The 17,984-nt window shown below is 41.0% G+C and overlaps 1 protein-coding gene across 2 annotated transcripts in view; it reads right to left on the bottom strand.

Annotated features, from left to right (window-relative positions):
• Positions 1 to 17,984, bottom strand: part of SAMD12 (sterile alpha motif domain containing 12) — a 378,819-nt gene that overhangs the window by 322,827 nt on the left and 38,008 nt on the right. The gene's annotated exons all lie outside the window — the stretch shown is intronic.

The following is a 17,984-nucleotide window of genomic DNA, read 5'->3' on the forward strand; positions in this document are numbered from 1 at the left end:
TTGTAGCAAAATTACCAAAAACTAAGCCTCAGGCCCTAAAACCTGCACCTAGTTTAGGGACAAAAACAAAAAAAGCAGCAACTACAGTAAAAGTGAAACTATAAGAACACATATAATGAAATGAGATTTTGAGCCCAATATTTAAAAAATTTAAACATCGGATAATGCATAGCAAGGAAATCCTTTTACTTATTCATGTGATAAGAAAAATTTTTCAAGAAAAGCACAGTTCTGTATTTTAGTTTAAATCTGCACTGTTCCTCCATAGGGTCAATTTGAAATGTGAATTAAAACTATTTATAAATATCCCAAACTTTAACTTAGGGGATATAATCATTGTCCTAAAACTGTCTTCTTCAGTGAAAGAAGCCAAAATGCTCAGGTGCAAGTCTCAACCTGACTCAAAATCAAGGAAGTTAGTGTATTAAAGTTCATGGTTCATGGGACTAGCTGATAAATTTTGTTCAGAAAGCTATAAAGATATTAATTCCTCCTCAGTCTATAAATATAGAAATTGGTACCCATAATTCAGTATGAAAGGAAATGCTTTAGAGAAGTCCTGTTAATCCAGTAACGTAGATGTACAGCATTTCTAAAAAGAAATACCTTCCTTGAAAATTACAAAATCTGTGAGTAATGGGCTGGACTGCCATTTAATATAGTATACATTAAGCTTTTCCTCCTTGATTTTTGTGTCAAAGGACCCTATATTCCTAGAGGAAGGATGCAGCCTTCCCTCATGTCGTGCAAGAGGTCTAAGCGGAGCTGTCCACCAGCACTGGAAAATGAAGGTGGCTTCAGGAAAGGAATCAGGCCTGGAGAGGAGGATCTGGTGGTCATATGCAGAGACACTCCCCAGGAAAGGAACAGCAAGACCAACCAGAGAAGGATTATGACAGACTTGTAAATCACTGCATTTGAAGATTAAAGAAAAACAAAAGAGGCCATTCAAAAAAGGAGGGAAATGGGGCGCCTGGATGGCTCAGGTTAAGCATCTGACTTGGGCTCAGGTCATGATCTCACAGATCGTGGGTTTTGAGCCCTGCATCGGGATCTGTGCTGGTGGTATGGAGCCTGCTTGGAATTTTCTCTCTCTCTCTCTCTCTCTCTCTCTCTCTCTCTCTCTCAAAAACAAAGAAACATTAAAAAAAGGATGGGAATCGGGGTGCCTGGGTGGCTCAGTCGGTTGAGCGTCCGACTTCAACTCAGGTTATGATCTCACGGTTCGTGGGTTCCAGCCCTGCGTCGGGCTCTGTGCTGATAGCTCAGAGCCTGGAGCCTGCTTTGGAGTCTGTGTCTCCTTCTCTCTCTGCCCCTCCCCTGCTCATGCTTTGTCTCACTCTGTTTCTCAAAAAAAAAATAAATGTAAAAAAAAAAATTAAAAAAAAAAGGATGGGAAAAGGGAGAAAAAAGGCAAAAAAAAAAAACAAAAACAAAAACCAAAAAGCCATGCTTTAGCTGTATTTCATAGACTAAGAGAGAAGTACATTTCCAAAAACAAACAGGAATTGACCAACAATGTAAAACACTGCAGAGAAGTACTAAGGATGTGCATGGAGGCAAGGCGCATAAGGTAGAAAAACCCAACTCATTGATAACTTGGGAGACTATAATTTCAGCAACATAGCCAGAGATCAAATCGCAAGAAATTAAAGTATGGATGATGCAATAAATACAGGGAAGGGACACAATTATTCCTCTGAGAGGTTTGTTCAAGATTAAAAAGATTTTCATAAATTAGGTTGGTGGTCAAAGGGGAGAGATTTCTTTTGTTCTCTTTGACCCTGCCCTTGACGTAACCACACCAAGTCCAAGTGGAACGGTCTACCAGGCAGCTGAAAATGGGGGACTGGGGAGAAGTCAGTCCTGCAGATGAGGATCTGGCTGTCACCTGCAGACACTGCCAGAAAGGCCAACAGTGAGACTGACTGGAAAAGCATTGATGACAATCTTGAAAAATCACTCTATTTGAGGAATGAAGTTAAAAAATGAGAGACTGTTGTGACTCATGGCCATCTTAAAAATAGAGGATATATGTACAGGTTTAGTCCATAACATTATACAGAAAGAAAACAAGGAAAAAAAAACCCAAAAAAGATGGAGCTAAGGAAGCCAGCCATTTCCAGGGAACGCAAGAGAAGATGAGTTTAAAAGTGAGCACGCTTTTCTAAGTGTGATGGTGGGTTCACCAGTGTCTTTTTTTTTTTTTTTAAACCATTAGTCTGACATACATATGTTATATGCTGTGGTAGGTGTCAATTAGTACACATGTTCTAAAAGGCTGAGTGGAAAACACACATGAGCTCAGGAGTCCCTTAGCAGCGGCTGGAGATGTAAGTCCTTCCCATTCCAGGCTCAGCAGGAGTCCTCACCATCTATGCCCAGAGCACAAAGCCCAAGGCAACTGCTTGTTCTCCTCACTAGCTGATGCCTAGAAGATCCCTAAAAGGAAGGGGGAGAAACCCTTCAAATGTCAGGGATTTAAAAAAAATCCAAATTTAACTAAGATTTTCTTGTATTTTTCTTCTTTGAACAATAATCTACGGTGAAGTAATCATCTATGATCCAAGAAAGCTTCTTTTCTGTAGACATCCTGGACAAATATTGAATAAAGTCCCAAGAAAGAAAAGGCACGATGGGAACAAAAGAAACCTGACTCCTGCTTGCATCTCTAACTTATTTCTTACAGGCGGCTATAAGTCATTTCCCTTCTTTGCCCATCAGGTTTCTCATCAGTCAAATGAAAGGGTGGGATTACAAAATTCCTAATGTCCATTCTAATTGTAACCATTCCTTTCCCCTATAGCCTCTAACTTTTCATCGAGGTACACAAGCCTTCTGCTTCCTGAAAAATAGCTGCAAATCTCAGGGCTCCGCTGGGGGCCATCCTCAACAAAATGGCAGCACTGGCTAGAAATTCCCATGACTCACAGAAGTGCACTAATAAGCACTGCTGTAAATAACTTCCTTGCACTAAACCCCAGATGTTGCCGATAAATAGTAGCCATGTAAGCCCAAGAGAGAAAGAGGTCATTCAAGGAGAAGAACTTGTGTCTCAGAAAGTCAACGTGTAAACAGTAAGAGATGCAGCCCAGATTTGCATTCAGGAGGGAAAAATAGGTCAGCTTTTCCAAAACAGAATAATTGCTTAAGCAGATTAGCTCCTGCCCCTCCCCCACAGGACATTGGAAAAAACACTCACCTCTACCTTTTAAGCCCAACAGTTCAGGCCAGTTACAAGCGCTGAGCATTTTCTGACACATGCTAGAAGAAAGCAAGAGCCACATGAAAGGAAATCACAGCATCAAAATGAGAAGGAAATGGTGGCTAATTGCTGTCAATTACATATGAACACAAAATGGGGCACTAGGGATACACATGCCCCAGAATGTCTCTATATTGGTAGCAATCACTGGGACCCAGGAGAAGAGCTTGAAAATCTTCAAATAGAGATTTAATTTTAGTTCACTAGTTGAGAGTAAAAAGAACACTGATAGACTCTGTTAAAAAGAAAGTTATGATCAATACTGACTTGTAAGTAATCGTTAAGCACACCCATCTTTGTTGGGGGGTTGATTTTGGCCTGAGGTTCAGCAAGATGCCTGCCCTTGATTAGCTTATGTTTTGAGCAAGCATTACTGCATTGTTCCAGATGTCACCTAGATTGACCTGGTTAGGCTACGCTTCTGCTGCAGTAAGAAACATCCCTCAAAACCTCAGGACACAAGTTTATTTCTTGCTTCTACAGAAAGTCAGCTACAATTCAGCTCCTGAGTAGCTGTCCTCCATTGACTTAGTGATCAAAGTTCTTTTGACTTTGTGCTCTGCCATCTGAACATGCAGCCACCATACTCCCCCAAAAGAAAAGAGGGAGTTCGAAGTTTGTACCAGGGTTTTGCTGCTTAAGAAATTGGGAAGTGCAGACTTCCACGAGCACAGGAGAGAAGCAGATAGTGTGAACAAACACAAGTGTCCTCTCCCATGACAGCACTGGTAAAAGCAAACACACTCTCACATCCATATGCAAAGCTAGTAAGCCTTAAAGCCTCAAGACTGTATCAGCAGCTCATCCCCAACAACCCTACTCCTCCCCTTTTCTGAATACTGACCATATGCACTAGCCTCTTCACTAGAAGTTTAAAACCATTAACAGTAGGCAAGTATGACTGTGGGTGAGAGAGGTCAAAATTAGGCTGGACAGAAAAAAGTAGGAGGAGCTGTGTTTCTACAAAAGGCCTTTTATTCTGCTACCATTACCCTTCAAACTCAACAGTCTAGCCCTGAAGCTCAAAGTGCAATGACAAGAGGTCAAGGATAACCATCAAAGAAGCAGCAACAGAAGCAGAGCAGCCAAAGAGATACCACCTCCTAGAGATAAGGACCAATGGAGAAACTCTTGGTTTCTATACTTTCTCTCTCTCACTCATGTACAATGTGACAGATATGGCCTCCAGTCTATCTGTGGCTGAGACCTCCCTCATAAATCTGGATTCCCAAGTTTAATAACCTACTTGCTATCTTCTCTGGATATAACTGAGAAATTATAAAATTAACACGGTCAAAATGAAATTTCTGATTTCCCCCCCAAAGCTTCCCCTTTTTAACAGCCTCCTTTGCCAATTTTCCCTATCTTACCAATGTCCAGTTAGCTACTCCAACCAGAAACATAGGAGTTATCCTTGATTCCTCCCTTGCCTCATGAATTCTATCTAATCATGTCTCACCAATTCTATCTTCAAAATGAACTTAAATTTGCCTACCTCTCTCCATTTCTATTGACTCCACCCTGGACCCACACACCACCATCTGTCAATGCCATCAACTTCAACGGTCACTTTCCAGTCTCCCCATTTCTACTCTTGCTTGCTTCCAATCAACTCTGAAGAACAGCTCAAGTCTTCTCTTCCTAAGTCCCTCACCTACCTAAAACCTTTCAAGGATTTGCATTGCACTAAGTATAAAATTCAGACAAAAATCACACAATCGGTCCAGTATCCTCTTGAGCCATTTGTAAACCTGCCACACTGGTCTTCTCTCCTTTCCTAAGCAGGATACAATCTTCTGTACTTGAGGGTCTTTGCACAAGCTGACCTAGCTCCATGAAGCATTCTTGCTCCCAAGAAGTGTTCTTGCTTCTTTGGGCATGGCTGCTATTTTTAACATTTTTAACGGTTTCTCAGACCTCAGTTGGTTTCCTTCCAAATATATATTAGAATTTGCATCAAGTATGTGTTTGAGATCCAGTTTCTACTTCTGTCTTGCTCAATATAGTATCACCAGAGAGAGGGTCCAATAGATACTTTGAATATAGAATGACCTGTACATTTTTTAAGGGTAGAAGAGCCATTTTCACAGAATAAGAAAAGGTTAACTGACTTTTATACTATGTCAGGGTCCTGTTTATCAAGGGTCACAAACTAAACTGCTTAGAGAAACCTAGCTGGAAACACAATGAGTAAAGAGGGCCAGAACCAAACTAAAAGGGGCAACAGTTGACAGCTGCAGCTGGTATAAATTTAGGCTTATCATTTCCAGGTTTTTTAAGTTCGAGAAGTAGAAAATCTAGAGCTTTTAAATAAAGAATTTCTGGGTTTTTCCACTGTTGAATCTGAACTTTAAGTTTGTGTGGGCAAACAAAACTTGTTGATAAATCCAATATGGCTATAGGCACCTAATTTGAAACCCACTGCTAAAAAAAAAAAAAAAAGTATTCTCTAATCTATCTGGCCAAAATACCTGGAGGATGATATTAAGAACAACAATAGTAGCAAACTTACATCATGATTACAATATGCCAGAAGCTGTTTTAAGCACCATATACATCAACTGCAGTGATTCTAACAACCATACTGTGAGGTATATACAAGGATTGTCCCTACTGGGTAGATGAAGACACTGAATCAGAGAGAGGTCAAGAAATGAGCCCCTGGTAATACAGCTAGTAAGTAGTAGGACAGGGATCAGACCTAGGCCCTAGAGCCTGGCGAGCTTTATGATGTAATTTGAAGATAAATCAAAATAGTGAAGTCACATATCCTGTATAAGAATGTCTGTGTGATAACAAATCCAAGTTTTGAGATCTTCCTCTCTTCTGTTTTGTTATAGTTCTGGCCTGTACTGGCCACCTGCAAGCGGTTACTATTATCCAGGCCTTTGTAGGGTTAACCCTTTTTGTGTATTTACAACATGTGAAAGGCTAGTATCAGATTTCCCCCCCAAAATAGATTACACAGTGTGGAAGGTAGACATGTGACCAATTAGGATCTAAACTGGTTAATTATATTAAGAATGAGGAGGTGCCTAAGTCCAGCTTTGGTTGTAGCATTTGGTCAAAAATCTGCTATTAGGATTTGGCTTCGACCTTGGTTTTTGGCAGGCCAAGTAGCCAAATGCCATTTCAACTGTGTTTTTGGCAACCCCAAACTTGTGTGCAATTATTATCATTTGATCTTACAAGTTATTTACATATCTCATCACCATGGCATCATCAGTAACACAAACAGGGGTGTTCTTTAGGTTTATTGTCCCTATATGAAAATTCCCTTTCCAATAAAACTAGGCATGTCGCTTAGAGTAAGATTCTCCTGGTTTGCTTCATACAAGATTAAAAGTTTATCAGCCAGATGATGAATGTATACCGATTATTACAAATATTCATGTAAACAAAAAATGGCTGCACTCCTAGGACATACCAGGCATGGTTAGCAGTCATAGGGATTACTGAACAAAACAGGTCCCTGCCCTTGGAGTTTACACTGTGGTGGATGGTGATGTAGGATAATAATGTGCATAATAAGGAATTGGTACACGGTTTTAGCAAGTGATGGGTATACTGGGGGTGGGAGGGGATCAGGGGCATTGGGAAAAAGTTCATTCTTTAGATAGAAGAGCCCATGTAAACCTCACTGAGAAGGCTGAGCAGTGAGGATTTGAAGGAGATGAAGGAGCACAGCTTGTGCATCCTGAGGAAAAGGAATTGTGGGCAGAGGGAACAGCCAGTACAAAGGCTCTGAGGTGGGAAGATGCCCGGTTTAACGTAGGAACAGTCTGAGCTTTTGCTAGTGTGGTAGCAGATGACATGAGTGGCGTGCCAGGGGACAGATCACGCAGGGCCTGGTAGGGCATCTGAAGGACATTGGCTTTTGAGGAAAACGGGAAGCTGATGAAGAACATGATCTGACTTGCACATTAACTAGACCATTCTGGCTGCTGAGTTGAGAATCCTGCTTTACAATGAATATTGTGAAAACGTTGCTTAAAAAAACCACAAGCAATAGCAACAAAATTAAGCTTCATTTTGAAATTTTAAAAAAGCATCTTTTTCAAGTATAGCCCAAAGCTTTAGTTTATGGGACTGTTTCAATGAAATTGCCTCATGACTTTCAACCAAGATGGCAAGCCCAAGAGTAGAAGCCTTCATTTTAGTAGTTACTACTGGAGAAGGAGAAAACTTAATGACTTGAAGGGGGAATATCACCATTAGCATGACCCTGTCATGACAGAGCTTGACAAAAATCTTAGGTTGCTCCATTACTGACCTCAGCTGAGAGAGAGTACATTTTCAGTATCATAAATGTACAATATAAAAACCACAGGAGCGGACAGCTCTGAGAAATTATTACCACTTACCACAATGCCAATTTTTAACAGAATCTGCTTGGTATAATTTTAATTAAGTTGTAATAAATAGGCAGTCTTATTAATATTTCAGGTTTATTCTTGTATGCCAGCAAGGTATTCATTCTATGATGGTGATATTCAACTTCAGCCAAATAATGATTTAACACTCAGCCGTTTAGCTTTTAGCCAAAATGCATGTTTAGTATATGTTATGGACCAGATGTTTGTGTGCCCTCCCCAATTCCTATCTCGAAGCCCTAACCTCAATGTGATGGCATTTGGTGATGGGGCTTTGAGACATAGTTTTAGATGAGATCATGAGGGTGGAACCACATAGGATTAATGTCCCTTTAAGAAGAAGACAGACTAGAGCTCACTCTCTCCCAAACATGTGAGAACACAGCCAGAAGGCTATCTTTCTCCAAACCAGGTAGGTAGAGGGCTCTCACCAGGAATCAACTGGCTGGCACCTTGATCTTGGGACTTCCCAGCCTCTGGAACTCTGAGAGATATAGATCTACTGTTTAAGGTCACCTAGTATGGACTAGGCATATTTTGTTATAGCAACCCAAGCAGACTATGATAGCATACGTCTAAGGTTACCTGTGAAAGCAACATTTAAAAGCCATTTCTAATTCATTAAGAACTGAAAATAATGTTTTAGGTATTTATTGGTGCCTGTTGGTCTGATTTTCAATTTAAGGCAAAGTTCTTAATCATTTAAGGAGAAGCCGTTGCTTTCCATCTCCTTCCAGTTTTGACTTCAAGAAAATGGGGGTAGAGGGGCACCTGGGTGGCTCAGTCGGTTAAGTGTCCAACTTTGGCTCAGGTCATGATCTCATGGTTTGGGAGTTTGAGCTCTGCATCGGGCTCTGTGTTGACAGCTCAGAGCCTGGAGCCTGTTTTGGATTCTGTGTCTCCTCTCTCTGCCCCTCCCCCACTCACGCCATCTCTCTCAAATAAACTTAAAAAAATTAAAAAAAGAAAAGAAAATAGGGTAAGAAATCGGGAGAGTCAACAGATGCTTATGCTGAGGATGCTGAAAGAGAGTTATGCGTGGGGGTGAGAGAACCTTGCCATCTGAAATCTTGGCCAACCCTGGAGGTAGAAGAGATTACCGGGTCCTGACATGGAGGTTGGAGAATCTAAGTTTAGAATGCTTGCCACACTGCAAAAAGCTATTTTCTCTGGCTTAGAGACAATCTAGATTTTGAGGATGAAGAATAGTTGATTGGCTATGGAAGTATTCATTGCTCACCCTGCAGATGAGGTCTCACTCATCACTCAGTGAGAAAACTGTTCAGAAAACTATTCCCCCCACATGGCCAACCACTATAGGATGTTGCAAGATTTATCTTTCTGTTCGCTTGTAGAGAGGCTAAACATAATGAATTAACGATGAGGCAAAAGAGAGGAGGGCTCAGAGGCAAGAGACTTCTGTCTCACATCAACGGATTCATTCGTTTATCAAAAATGCATTCTTCATTATGTGCTAGACACTGTAGCAGGTACTGATGTTATAGCAGGGAATGAGACAGACAAGACCACTGCTCTCAAGGTGTTTCAATTTTACTGGAGACACAGAAAATAAACAGGAGGATTTCAGACAGGTAGAACTTCCATGAAGGACAGTGATGTCAGAATGTGACTGGGGAACTAATTTAGTTAGGGTGGTCAGGCTTCTCTAGAGAGGCACATTTGAGCTTTGAGCTAGGACCTAAATGACAAAGAATCAGCTGTGCAATGATGAAGGGGAGGAAACCAGGAGGAGGGAGGACAAGTACCAATGCTCTCAAGACAGAATGACCTTGGTATATTCAGGAAACAGATAAGTATGTCTGGAGCTCAACTAACCAGAAGAGAGCCTGCCATGTGACAAAGTTGAGAAGGCAAGCAAAGCCCAAAGGTCTTAGGGTCTTATCAGTCACGATAAGTAACAATTTAAATTCATGAAGTGCTATGGAAAACCATTAAGAATGCCTAGCAGGTGAATGGCATCCTCTGATTCAATACTGCTGTGTGGAGCATGATTGCAGGAGGACAAGAGTGAAGCAGAAGCCAGTTAAGGGGCTTCTGAGGTGGTCCACGGGAGAGGAGATGGTGATGTGGACCTGTGAGGACAGTGGAGACGGAACATGCGTGGCTTTCAGAATAGGTTGTAGGGGCAGATGAATGAACAGGATATATTGGTGAATACTCCATCTCTGTACAACAGATGTGCCTATGCAGTTGGCATTTTGTTTCTTTTACATAGTGGAATACTCTTTTTCCAATTCAATCATTACAAAATCTTTCTCAATGTATGAGTAAATCAGGGTAGTTTTAAGTGATTACTTACTACATTTTTTTTCCTTTCCAACTATAAACTTTTGGCAACTTATGTCCAAATAGAACATACACTGTGCTCATTTGTATAATTATAGAGAAGAGAAAAAGTGTTCTTTTAAAATGATTTGAAGTACCCCTCTACCTCCCACCCCTCTCCCCACAGTTCTCCATCATACTGGGTGTGCAGCGTCAGAAGCTGAGATGCCTAGCACCCCCCAGAGGCAGAGGCACAGCTGAAGGATATGGAGCAGTGAGGATATGCAGACATGCAACTCAGCCACAGGCCCACCACTTAACTATCTCAGAGAAATGCATCCACTTCCTCAAAGTCACATGGGGATAGCAACACTCCCCTCTAACAGTGCAGAGCCATTTACCATCTGTCCCTTTGTAAGTTTGCAAACCCCGTTCCTAATGGTCACCTGAGTTGAGGTGTTCATAGCTCAACAGCAACTACAACGTAGGATACCAAGGAAAGCAAAGATTCACTTAAAAACCTTACTAAACATGCATTTTATAAAGAAGGTATTTTAGCATATGTATGTGTGGGGGGGGAGGGAGAGAGGGAGAGAGGGAGAGAGGGAGAGAGACAGACAGTATGTGCTCTGGGAAGATGTGTATTTGCTAAACTGTAATGCCCCTCCCTAAGAACTAGCAATAGCCCTTAGCGATGGTTGCAGGCAAAGGCCAAACCCTGCTTTCTCCCACAGCCCTCTAATAATGTTCATCTTACTCCTTCTCACACTTGAACCTGTGACTCCGCTTTACCTGCTTCTTAAGCTTACTCAGCTGGGTTAACTAAGGCCCTTAAGTGCTAAGCTTTTCCAACCTCATTCATTGAGGACTAGGATTCTTCATCACAACTACAGCAAAAGCTCACTGTTGTCCTGAGTCCCACCGATGTTTGTCTCTTTCTCAGGCCCAAGATATACATTTGCCTTCATGTAGATGCATACTCTCCTGAAATATCTCAGTTCTGACTGAGGTTCTTAACTCAGTTCTTAACTCAGTTCTGTTAAGGACTCTTTAAACTGCTTCCATAGTGGGTTACTGATCTTCACATTTCAGACTGGAAAAGAAAAGCACTGGGGCAGAGAGCCATAAGACAGGCCATCCCTAGAACTCAAATGCCCTCTCCTCCAGAGGCCTACCTCTGCTATGTCAAAATGGTCAGTGAAATTGTAACTTGGTTCTGATCCACCTGCTGTTACGGGCTCCACTTTTCCTGAGCAGCACCTTTCATTCTGTACCTTCAAATGGCACACATCATAGTCTTACTACACCAGAAAAGTACCATTAACCAAATGGCTCCAAGAACTTGTTTCACATAAATTTGTCAGCATGATAGAATGGAGAGCACTGGCCATGTATTGAACTATATTTGAGACTAGACTGGGCCACTACTGGCCTCCAAATCTTGGAGAAGCCTAGAGTCAGTTTCCTTACCTATAAATTAGGTGGTCAGATGCTCCCTAAGGTTCCTTCTTTGTTGATCATACCATGAATCTTTGGTGCAAATACACCCTATTTCTTACGCTTTTAAGAGCTTGATACTTCAGTAATAAATGCTTACCTCTTCAAATATGGACTTGTTATAGTTTCTCCTGAGAGCTTTCCAAGTGCCCAGTATATATGTGCTGGGGCCCTGGAACTCACATAGCATGAAGTCATTCTGGCTTGCCTCTCTTGTTCTGACCCTTCTGACAATTCTTAAAGTGTGTGCTCATTACATTTCCAATGCATTATGTCCTTTCATATCATTGGTGACATTATATTGGATTGGCAGCTTCTTTTGGAGACATGCTTCCTCCCCAAGCCAAGAAATACAGAGAGCCAAGAATTAGATCATTCTATCCCCAAATTGCCATAGACCTTCTCAGAGGCAGCTGAGCAATGTAATTTGATCAAGGTTAAGTACAATCCACCCTTCACCTTTTAACCCAAGTCAAAATTCTTTTAGTTTTCTATTTTAATCCCAAAGGAATGCTTCTTGCTCAGAGTTACAAACGTCCACCAGCCATCTCCAGTCAACTCTCATTTATCCGCCTGTGGCTTATCCAAAGCACCAAGCTTTCTCCTCCTGCCTCCAGCACCAAGTTCCAGGCCAGCTCCTTTAACTTGGTGCCAAAGAAATACAAACTAAATCTAATATTAGCCTAATGAGAAAAGGCTATCTGCTGCCAAAGATTCACATAATGCATCCCAAAGCCAAATGCAGGCAATTATTCACTGTTTTAGATGCTGGCATTGCTTCTCCCTTATATAAAACAGAGATCAAGATTTTCTGTGTTTCTCTCTGAGGAATACAGATCACGTGCAGTGTTTTTTTAACCTCATTTTCAGCCCAGCCGGCCAGATTCTCAGTATAACAGATTATATTTTCTTTTCCAATAAATAAGTCATTTGTACATTTAATGTCAAGGGAATAAAAAACCCTGGGTTTGGAGTCATTTGACTTACACTTGAATGCCATCTTTCTCTAGTTGTTAGCCAGAAACTAAATTTTGGCAACTCATTTGAACGCTTTGTTTTCTTAGCTGCTAAATAGGGATACGTATTTTATTAAAAAAAAAAATACAAGGCAGTCATGCATGTATGAGGGACACTCAAAATGCCATCTTCAAAAATCCACCAAGACTCTTGATTATCACTCTGTGCCACTTTACAGACTCTAGCAAATTAGAATCATTGGCAAGAAAAAATACAAACTGTAGGAAACCCTTATTTTATAGGCATAAGAACACAGAAAGGGAGTTTCCTTGTGAGCACCTAGAAAATCAAGTCTAGAAGGCAAAAGTTTCTCATTTCCCAATGCTGTGTTTAGGCCACTGGTGAGGATACATCCCAGAATTCCAACAGGGAACAGGCAGGATACTGCCTGCTGATAGGCTGATTTATGCCATAGCCAGAGTTGCCATGGAAATGGAAATCGCAACCATCAGAACAGTTGGGAACATTATTCTCAAAACAGACTCCTGTTTCAACCTTTCTTATGACTGATGCACACGTCCTCCAAGACCCAAGGACAAGAATTAGAGACAATGTCAACAATACTGTTTTCTCATTTTACTCCTATACCCAGAGAACTTACGTAACTTTTTTTTTTTTTTTTAAGTTCATTTTTAGAGAAAGAGAGAGCGTGAGCAAGCATGCAGGCATGCCCTGCATGAGAGCTGGGAAGGAGCAGAGACAGAGGAAGAGAATCCCAAGCAGGCTCCGTGCTGTCAGCATGAAGCCCGACAAGGGGTTCAATCTCATGAACCATGACATCATGACCTGAACCGAAACCAAGAGTCAGATGCTTAACAGACTGAGCCACCCAAGTGTCTCATCAATAGCTTTCTATAGATCAGGACAGTGCTGGCTGATAGAAGTTTCTGTGATGTTCTAGGTCTGTGCTATCCAAAACAATAGCCTCTGGACACATGTGGCAACTGCCCATTTGAAATTTGGCTGGTATGACCAAGGAAGTAGATCTACTGTATTCAGTTTTAATAAATGTAAATAGCCATATATGCCTAGTGGCTACCATATTGAGCAGTGCAGGCAGAAAACAAACTCACATTCCTCATCCTAGCATTCACATCCCATAAACTTGGCTCCAACGTATTGTTCTAACCTGTTTCCAAAACATGAATCTTGACTCTAAGGAGACTGCTGCTGAGCACACCTGAGGAAGTCTGCTGCCAAACCTTGGCTCAAGGTACTTAGACTTCATTGCTTCCATTCTTAACTGCTGCATATTTGAGCTTTACCCATATTTCACAACATAGGTCAAGTTCTACTTTACTGGTACACCTTCTCTCTGGCTGCTCCATCTACACGGCTTGTGAGAAAAGGGGGAACAAACCTCAGGCCAGGGCCTCTCCAGGAAGGACCTTGGTCTCTCATAGGACTGTCTCCTTGGAAACTTCTATGTGGGCATATACCTGGTCTGCAGGACCAGGAGCTGGCCTTGGGCCTCCATGACTACAATGGTAAAAAGATTAAGAATAAAAATAAGTTGATGGACAACAGAGGCTGTGCCTTCTCTGTGTCACCTTGGCTCTCATCTGTGGTGGCTGTACGTTCCCCCATATGTGTACCTTCATAATTTTTGCACCTCCATAGGAGATAAAAATGTTATATTTCTTATCTCTTGCCTTGAATCCAACTGTAGCATAAAATTAACCGTTAACATGGCTTTTCTTTTTTTTTTTCTTTCCCATCTTGAACTTGTAACTGCAGCCCTGATGGCATGTGTACTCTCTCGAGTCCCAAGTGCACATAAGCAATTAGAATTTACATTGGTAAGTATCTTTTGTAGATCCAACATTTCAGTTGGCTCCATTTTTTTTTTTCCAACTAGACTCACTGCTGCCCAGTTATAAAGCTTAATTAAAAGTGAGCTTGGGAGGCGCCTGGGTGGCTCAGTCGGTTAAGCATCCGACTTCAGCTCAGGTCATGATCTCATGGTTCGTGAGTTCAAGCCCCACGTCGGGCTCTGTGCTGACAGCTCAGAGCCTGGAGCCTGTTTCAGATTCTGTGTCTCCCTCTCTCTGACCCTCCCCCGTTCATGCTCTGTCTCTGTCTCAAAAATAAATAAATAAATAAATAAATAAATTTTTAAAAAGTGAGCTTGGTTCTCCATTGGTTTCTCTTATGGTAAGAGCTACAGGCATCTCCTGGCAGAAACCATGTCTTTCTGGAATGAGAGTCCTAGTCTTTTGGGGATTAGAGTCAATGGCTCCAAAATCACATTCTAAGAGAAGCAAAAAAGATAATTATTTCAAGAACATAAAATAGAGAGATGTATCTTTAGATTATGAAAGTAACACAAATTTCAGAGTCAAGATGGTATATTAAGCATGTCATGCTACAATCTCCCATTCCTTGGGTTCTAGAACTTAAAGGCACTAGAAAATCAATCTCTAAATTGATGTAAAGCCAAGCTTGAAGTCACAGAAGAGAAATTTTTAGGTGTCAGAAAACCGCAGCAATGAGGTGGCATGAAGGTCACTATGCCTGCTGGGATCTGGGACAGGTGACATGGAGAGGGACTGGTTTCAAACCCAGCATGGCTAGACTCCAAGTGGCAAGGCCCACAGGCATGACGGGAAGCTGGAACCAGGTTCGTGTGAAGCCTGCAAACAAGAAAGTGCATATGGGATGGGGAGATGGGGGAGGACCACTTGATTTGCATAATCAATAGCAAAGGGATCCAAAGTCAAACTGAACTGTAATGTAACACTGGTCAGAGCTGTTACATCTCAAAAAGTTCAACAGGAGACAAGCAAAAGCACCACACCAAATGGTCTCCACAACTCAAGGCACATATAGGCAAAAAGTCCCCCAACGAACTTACTCCTTTGGCAAATAACTTACCAACAAGAATTGGAAGCCATGGGAGGAAATCAGCACCCTAAAAGGCCCAATATCGACTCAAATAGGAAAGTCTCAGTTGAGCTACTCAAGTTAATAAATAGAGCAATCTGAAAAGGGATTTGAAGTCAATACACCTAAAAGCATGCATATCTTTAAAAAACAAAAGAAAAAAACCCCTCAAAACAGAAGTGAAGAGAAGGTTTTCCCCCATAATCTCAACTCCGGATATAAACCGCTGTTCATATTGTGCAATAAACTCTTCCAGACTCAGTGACGTCTTTATTCAGAAACAGACATTTTTACATAAATGGGGACATGCTATACACACTGTGTCCTTCTCTTCCCCTCACTTTAAAGTATCATCACACTTATGTTCCCACATAAATATTGCTGTAGACTGAATGTCTATGTTCTGCTAAAATTCCTATATTGACCCCCATTGTGATGGTATTAGGAGGTGGGGCCCTTTTACATGCGTAGGTCATGACAGTGGAGTCCTCATAAATGGGATCAGTGCTCTAAAAGAGGCTCCAGAGAGCACTCTTGTCCCTCTCCACCATGTAACACAGTGACATAATGGCCACCTGAACAGGAGGTGGGGCTTCATCAGACAATGATTCTGGTGGCACCTTGATCTTGAACTTCCCAGCCCCTAAAACTGTGAGAAATAAATTTCTATTGTTTATAAGCCACCTAGTCTATGGTATTTTGTTACAGCAGACTGAACAGACTAAGATGAATCCACAGGTCTCTCCTACCCTTATAAAGGGAGGAACAGAATCCTATTCCCTTGCATGAATATACATAGTACCTTTAGCCAGCATTCTAGGAATGAACAGTTGGGCTGTTCCCAACATTTTCATATTATAAACCACGCCAGAGTGACCATTGTCCTGTAGGCATTTTTGCACATCTGGATGATTATTTCTTAGGACAAGTTACTAGAGGGAATTATTGGCTCAGAAGTTACACACATTTAAAATTTTGATAGCTACTATCAGACTGTCCTCCAGAAAAGTTGTACCAATTTACATTACTGAGTGCCTTTAAATTTATACATTTCTAACAGATTTTTTATTTAGAGTAGGTCAGTTTACCCAACATTCAATTACTTACTCAAGAAAAAAAGAAAACTTGCACCTCCAATAACCCTCTGAGGCAACAAAAACCCTTTAAAGGTGTTTGTACACACACAAAATAAGTTCACACTGTGGCACGGAAGGTTCAGTGTCTGTAACACTGTACATCTGTAGTAATCACACTATGGTACTTACTTTTAATTCTGTCTGCCCAGCAAACACAGTTGTCCTCGGGTCCTCCATGAAAAAGGGAATAAATACCTTGCCTGAGCTCTACTAAGGCTTCTGGTCTGTCCACTTCTAAATATGATGTCAACGTGAAAATACTCAGAATCCCCTTAACACCTTACACTGTAGATGATCTGGATAATTCAAATGAATCTGGTTTCCAATATGTGGACTATGCTTGAGAAAAGGGTCATTATAGACTACTTTATTCTCAGTGAAGTATGCTTTCAGCAAAGCAAATATAAAGTGATCTAGAGGCAAAAGCAAATGCTATCAACGTGAAATTCAGGAATTACTACAGTATCACATATTCCAAATACTTCAGAAGTAATCAAATCATATAAGATTTAAATAAAACTTTATTTTTTATTGGAAAACAGACCAGCAATATGATCTGGAAATGTTTAAAACTGAATTAAAATCAGACAAATACCAGCAATTTTCTTTTCCTCCACTCTACTTTTTTAATATTTTAACCATCCTTCTAAAAAGATCCCACTCAAGCTATTTATCTTCCTAAAGAAGATCCTTCATACACTTTTTCCCCTTGCTCTTTCAAGATGTCTGTGTAGCATCAGAGATGGAGGAGGTTTAAATATAACAGGGCTCACTTATTTCCAACTCTCCTCACAAACCAAGCTTCAACCATCGACCAATTTCCTAGGAGATGCAATTTCTTTCCACTAAAATGTCTAGTGCCAAGTATCTACAGTATCCTTGCTAATCATTTCCCAACTCTACAACACACAAAGGCATGCACTTAAGGTCATCGGTTTTAATTATCTACACTAAAGAAGGGAAGTAACAGCAGCAGTTATTCACAACTGTGGATAAAGCAGAGACATTCACATTTGATTTTGGAAGACGTTTGGAGTGGGGAGGGAGTTGGTTCCTATAGGACAGCAAAGTGACCTTTCTACTTCAAGTTTTTCTTGGCTGACTGTAACATTTGCTTTCCAAGGCACGCACATATTCATTCACGCAAACATTTGAAAGGAAATTCCTCTGCAGAGAATGCACAAGGGAAAAACTGAACACCACATGAAGACTAGTTTCTTCAATTTCCAAGGGGCAAACTAATATGAACATCTTCAACTGTGCGCTTGACACGAGCATCTTTACTGATTTCACACAAAGAATCCATCAAGTGCCAGTTCCACTGTGGAAAACCTTTAGAAGAGGTGGTCCTTACTAGAGGACCATCTACCCTCCAAGCCCCACTTTACCAGTGTATGTATGTTATGTGCCTACATTTAAGACTAAAAACGAAAAAGAACTAAGCATCCTAAAACAAAGTAGGATCATTCTATCTTCCATCAGAGTTCTGTTTATGATGGTCTACCTCACAGAATTGTTATAGGGACA

This window comes from Panthera leo, chromosome F2 (assembly GCF_018350215.1).
Source record: "Panthera leo isolate Ple1 chromosome F2, P.leo_Ple1_pat1.1, whole genome shotgun sequence".
In the NCBI taxonomy this organism is placed as follows: Eukaryota; Metazoa; Chordata; class Mammalia; order Carnivora; family Felidae; genus Panthera; species Panthera leo.